The sequence below is a fragment of the Uranotaenia lowii genome, chromosome 3 (assembly GCF_029784155.1).
Source record: "Uranotaenia lowii strain MFRU-FL chromosome 3, ASM2978415v1, whole genome shotgun sequence".
NCBI lineage: Eukaryota > Metazoa > Arthropoda > Insecta > Diptera > Culicidae > Uranotaenia > Uranotaenia lowii.
The window spans coordinates 196,048,826-196,055,230 of NC_073693.1; the positions used below are offsets into that span (position 1 = coordinate 196,048,826).

At 31.9% G+C, this 6,405-nt stretch overlaps 1 protein-coding gene across 1 annotated transcript in view; it reads right to left on the bottom strand.

Annotated features, from left to right (window-relative positions):
* Positions 1 to 2,588, bottom strand: part of LOC129757960 (alpha-tocopherol transfer protein-like) — a 36,238-nt gene extending 33,650 nt beyond the window's left edge. The window contains exon 1 of the mRNA XM_055755372.1: positions 2,208 to 2,588. The gene's annotated coding sequence lies outside the window, so the exon portion shown is untranslated. The remainder of the gene's footprint in view (positions 1 to 2,207) is intronic.
* Between the last annotated feature and the right edge of the window lie 3,817 nt (positions 2,589 to 6,405).

The following is a 6,405-nucleotide window of genomic DNA, read 5'->3' on the forward strand; positions in this document are numbered from 1 at the left end:
AAAATTGTTAATTTTTTGTTTATGTTGGTCAGAACTGCCTCATGGGGGGGAAGGGGAAGGTTGTTGGCAAAATTTTTCATATAACATTTTTGCTTGAAAAATGCATACATGAAGAATAATAAAATCCAAGAGTATCTCATTATTCGGGTTTAAGTTCTTTCATATAATCTGTTATTCATTTAGAATCATTACTTTCGAAAATAAGTCATAAAGTTTCCAGTTTTTTGGAAGCTTTAAAAAATAAATTAGGGATCTTAAAGGCTTCATTTGAAGAAAACACTTATCTGGGGTTCAAATCAGATTTATTTTCAACTCATTTGACTCGATAAATTCAGATTATGTTTAAATCTTTGTTTTTTAAGTATCGATAAAATTAATACTGTTGAACAACAAACCGACAAAATAAATTTCCAGCTGAATTTCGAAGCTGGTACAAGTTATTTTATCAATATTGTTCATGTCGTTCTTGAGATAAAAAAATTAAAATTTAGATTTGTCAAAGAACCGAATTTTGAAAATGATTTCAGAACTTATTTTATAATAGTTCTTTCCTCCTGTTTTGGGGTTTGTTTTGGACAATTTTGAATTTTAATTCCGGATCTGAATTTTGCATTTAAAACTTAAATAAACAAACAAATTTTGAATTATTTATTTGAAATCATTTTCAGAATCTAAATTACAAACAAAAATTCCCATCAATTATGAACAGAACATACAGAATCCTTAACAAAAAATCTCTTGTATGAAATTGGAACTTTTGATTTTTTATTTGAATTTTTTCTTCAATTATTTATTCGTAGTTCAACTATTGAATCTGAATGAAAATGCCTGATGATGAAACTCTGATATCTCAATTCTGGATATTTTTCCGCACATATCCGGCAGGGAAAATCCGGGCTATTTTATCTAAAATCCTTGAAAAATTCGGACATTCGATTCCAAATTTTACTACTCAAAACCTAAGCAATATCCAGACAAATTAAGAAATTCTTCAATTATAATCAAGACTCAACTTCGTTAAAAAAATTTTTTTGGACGCCATGCTCATCATTGTTATCATGCAATTTAAATTTTTCTTTGATTTTGCAAAGTATAAAGACTCGGGCAAAATCCGGGCAGTCGGGCAACCTAAGTGAGTCTAATCTTGTTGAAAATTCGATATGCGAGACTGAGGACTGTACTCAAAATTTATGCACCAACTTCTTGTGTGTATTAATTTTGGTAGCGTTTTTCGAGTTCAGTTTTTAAATATCTATCAACAAATGAGACGTTTTTTGAAAATCTTTAGTAGAATTGTGGACCTGGGATAAGATTTTGAGATTTTGGCCTTAGTTTTGAGCCGAAATTGTTACTGATTCACTTTAGCCGATCATCAAAATTTGATTCGGAATTTAATATTTTGAGTTTACAGAAGAACATTTTGCTTGACATTTTGTGGACCCTAATGGGAGGGTTTAACCCTGTTGTTTACGGCAATTCCATATGTTTTTGTTTAAAATATTTTGGCTTGTCGATACTTAATGGCTCATAAACAATAATGTAGTATAGTAACAGATTTAAATTGAACTTCATGTTACCAACATAGTAGAAATTGACATGTTCTGAATGTTTTAGTAATCAATAATTGATCTTTTAGGATGCTGAAGAAGTTTGAAAAAAAAAAAAAACTGGAAGACAAAACTATCAAAAAAAGTTCATTAATTAGAAATTAATACATAAAAAAAATTAGGGTTTTTAACTAATTTTGGTCTTTTCTTATTTAGTTGTCTATGTTTGGTTTAAAAAAGGTAATTTTAAGCATTTTTTTTTTAATTTCTTATCATCAGACTTAGTTGCAGTAGAAATTTCAAGCTTCAAAGTGTATAACAACAATAGGTATTAAGTAATGTATTACAAAATTTTGGTACAAGTGGAAATCCATTGCGCTCAAAAGGTGTTTTTCGCGTTCAACCACCTTGTCTTTCACGGTCAAGATGTTCCTCGTTAATTAATGTAAAATTTTTCGAAGTGAATGGTTGGCTAGTGGGTTATTTTGAAATCAGCGCCCCAAACGAATGCTGCTCCAATCGGTTTTAGCACTTCTTGTTTGTAATATGCATCCACTTCGATCGATAAAAAAAACTGTAGTGCACTATTATTTTTAGCACTCGAGAACTATTTTCACACGCAAACACTAATGCGGTCAATTTTCCACCAAAATAAATTACCTTCTTTTATTCCACGTCTTGTAACACTGGGGAACAGCTGAGCAGCGGCAGGCGAAAAAATTGACAACAAAGAAGCACGGATAAACCTTCGTTACAGTGGGGTTTTTCACGGATGTGATTAGTAAATCGAGTGTCAATTCAGATTGCCCCTCCCAACACAGTTGTCGTAGAACGTTGAACAGGTTCCTCTAATATTCTAAGAAGACACTTGAGCACTTTATAAACAGTTAATCTGAGGACGGTGTAAGCTTAATTACAAGCTGATTAATGACGATGCAATTGTTTACAGTGTGCGCGAATCGACGAGTGTCCAATTTAGCACCACTCCGATCAGCCCCGAGCCGAACCTTTCGTGAGTCGTGTTGAGTAAAGACTGAAGTCGCCACTTTTTCGGCCTACGATGACGATATTATCGTTGAAATTTTCTGTGGCGGTTCTGCGGCCGGCTTAGCACCTGTATTAGTTAGTTCGTTACAATCCAGTGCTTGTGGGCCCCAATGCCTCAATTCGTGATGGGCAAATAGCTGTCGCTGAATTAAGGTTTTTTTTGCTGCTGTTTTGATGAATTTTACTTACTAATGTGCCCGTTTGATGTTGCACATGGACCAACTAACGCTTCAAATCCATCAACTCTCGGGTGATCCCTATGAACTTAGCGGCCTGGTACTGTCCCACGATCAGCTAGACGTCATTAGATATTTATGCGTCGCGAGGTCGGATAAACTGGAATATTATGTAAGCTTCAAATCCACAACGGAAAGTAGTTTAGTTGTAGAAGGGTCGTTGATACCTACATGTTTCTTGCTAGATCTGGTTGTCGCAGAGTCTTAAGTCTTCAGTATGAAAAAACCATGCCCACTGTTAACATTGCTCAACGCGTGTGTTTAGCTCAAATTTAAACAAATCGAATGATAAAATCGAAATATCTAATTCCACTGAAGCGACGATTACAGATTCCCAACTAAAAATATTTTTTTTATGATTTGTCAATAACATCAATGTCAACGTATTTTCTACATTTGTAAGTATTTTGAAACCATATTTTTTTTAAAACAACAAAAATTTATTTCTCTGCAAAACAGATACCTAAACAATCGAGGCATTGGAGTTTTTAGTGAGTTAATAGCACTTGCTTTTCCAAATTTGCAAAACTTGCATGATTGAAGTCATTATAACATCCAATCGAAAGACCACGTCGAATTTTGAACATAAGTTCTTGTTTCTCAGACTGCGGCTTTAAAAGTCAGAAAATTATGTAAAATTTTGTTTACCAAGGATCGGCATTTTCAAGCAAAAATACTCAACAAGTGATTTTGTACAGCTTTTGCACAGTGATGCAATTTGATGCTTTTCTAGCACTTTTTCGGAACTTCAATGGATTTATACTGAATGTATAAGTAAAAAGTGGTTTGCTTCAAACTACACTTCAAACCATTTGGATGTTTATGAGGTATATTAAACTGTTTTTTTACTAGGGTAATTCCTAAATTTTTCCACTAGGATGGTCCTTAAAATATTAAATTTAAAAAAAATAATAGGAATTTTCAACAACGTAAAAATATACGTAAAATCAAGCTACAAAAATTATTAATATAAATCAATAAAATAGAAAATTTTAAAATAATGATAAGGTTTGACAAAAAATTGAATAGACAAAAACGAAGAAAAAGTATACCGTCAAATGGAGCATCATACAAAAGCAAGGTTAGATTAGGCTTGCCAGATACTTCCAGAAAAAAGCGGGACATTTCACTAAAAAAAAGTGAGACACAGCCGAAAAAAGCGGGACATTTGAAAAATTCTTTAAAAAAGCTTAATTGTTTAGTCAAACTTATTCGTTTACCATTAGCCAAAACTGTTAATTGAAAGTACACTAAGGACTTGGTACGCGAAATGATTTTGATCAGTTTTTTCTAAAATGACTTCTATTTACAAGGTTATTTTCCATGAGCACGATTATTTTCCACGGTTCTTGCGAATTAACACGTTAGATATTAGGGAGAACATATTTCAAGTCGTAGGGGAAAGATTTCCTAAATGGGCCTATCGGGTTAAATGACCCTACGGCTGTTTGATGAAATGGCTGGCTAGACAGCTTCTCTGACCAATGCATTTTGAGGTTGATACGCTTAGAACATAAGGCAAGAAAGAATTTTATGAATTCACAAACTCAAAAAAATTTAAAAAAATCATACAAGGTTTTGATACATTTTGATGTAATATTTCGACTTTTAAAAATTATACGTAAAGACGCTCAAAACAAAAACTAAGATGGTTTTTGTTTCTTACTCAAATGAACTTAAGAAATAAAACATATTTCAGCTTTTGTGGAGGTTTAATAATGATTATATAGTGGAATAATAGAGTGTTTTTGTATGCCCCCATCATGTTTGTAAAATGCCTCCATCCTAAAATAACAGGTTAAGTAGAATAAATAAATGATTTTTATCATTGAACCTTCAAATCTAAGCTCTGAATAACATCTAAAGAGAGAATTAAAGATCCAAAAACAGATTTGATGATGATTTTCTCATGGATAAACTGCCTCCATAGTATGGCAACCCTAACTTTTGTTTTATTCCATAAAATTATAATATACATAGATTTTTATAACACTTCAGCTTTGTCGTACGGAAATTATTACTTTCTAGCAGTTTCAATGAAATTATACGGAAATATTGCCCAAAAAACAAAAATTTTGTTCAAAACATAAATAGGCGCATTTAGCCCGCACGGTTTGAGGTTTGGCTCTTTAGACAACACTTATAATAAAATTGTTTTCTTGGAAAGAGAAAAAAATTTAACAGAAAAATTACTCCAATGTATAGAAAACATATGCCTGCAAACGTGTATATAGTTTTTGTGCACATATTCGATGTGATATTTTATTAAATCAGTGTTCTGCTTAATAGGCGCATATAGCCCGCTCCTCCCCTACACGTAATGGGGGATTAGATACCGCGTATAAAACCTTTGTGTATTAACAAACATACTTGAAATTTGTTATAAAAACTCAAAAACACAAGAAAACTTCCATCATTGTGTATTTTGGACAATTGAGTCTCAAAAGGTGGGGTATAAAATAAGGCAACTTAATGAAGATTACGACGAAAAATTAAGATCTATAATAATTTGGAAGCAACTTAAACACTATTTCCTTCATACCAAAGTAATTTACATTGCATTGGTTGAACATGCTCTAAGAACGCATAACTGAGTCAGAATCTTACTGTAATGCTAAGAACATTAGAGTTATTTAGTATTGTCTAATATAAACTATTAAAAATGCTGCTTATGTTGAGAAGAAAGACGTATTTGAAAGTTTTCTGTGCTGAACCAATGAAGTAAAATCGAGGCTAAAGGTTGATTTCTACTAGTGAAAGTCAGTGAACTTTGTAAAAGTTTTCCAAGAAAAAAAGCGGGACATTTTGAGGAAAAAGCGGGACGGCGGAACATTCAACAAAAAAGCGGGACATGTCCCGCTTTTGCGGGACGGATGTCAACCCTAGGTTAGATGCAACATTTGAATACCACAACAATCATTCAATTTTTATTTCAATATATTGTAATAAAGTTATCATTGAATGATAACTAATTGATGATGACATAGCTTTTAACATCGTGAAAAAGTTTTAAAAGTTTTTGATTCTCATAAAAATTTAAAAAATCGAGCAATAAATGAACAATAGATTTTTAAATAAATATTTTTATAATTCAGTTACCTGTCTGGGGCAAAATGCAAGAAAATGCAAATCAGAACTAAACCTCATAAATCGCGTTTCTATATGCTGGGATATAATTGTTTTGCATTATGCGTTTGTTAACATTAAAATTTAATCCATTCTAAGATTTATTTTCATGATATAAGCTTATTGAATATTTTGAAGTATTTTTTACCCCTGAATATATGCAGCAAATTTACACTTTTTTGTTAGAAACATTTTTGACAGAAAAAAATGTAAAATTTAATTCGAATAAAACCAAAAATTATAGCAATTGGGGCTTTATGCGTTATGACATCACAAATGTATCAAAAAACTATATATTTTCAAACGTTTTCATTTGATTTTTCATTAATAACAGAGTTTGTTGCAACTTACCCCTTTTTCTTTGTAGGGTGAAAATCGCATGTTTTTGTAAATTTAAAAATAACTGATTAAACCGATAATTTTTCTGACTACGTCAATTTGGTGTCCCA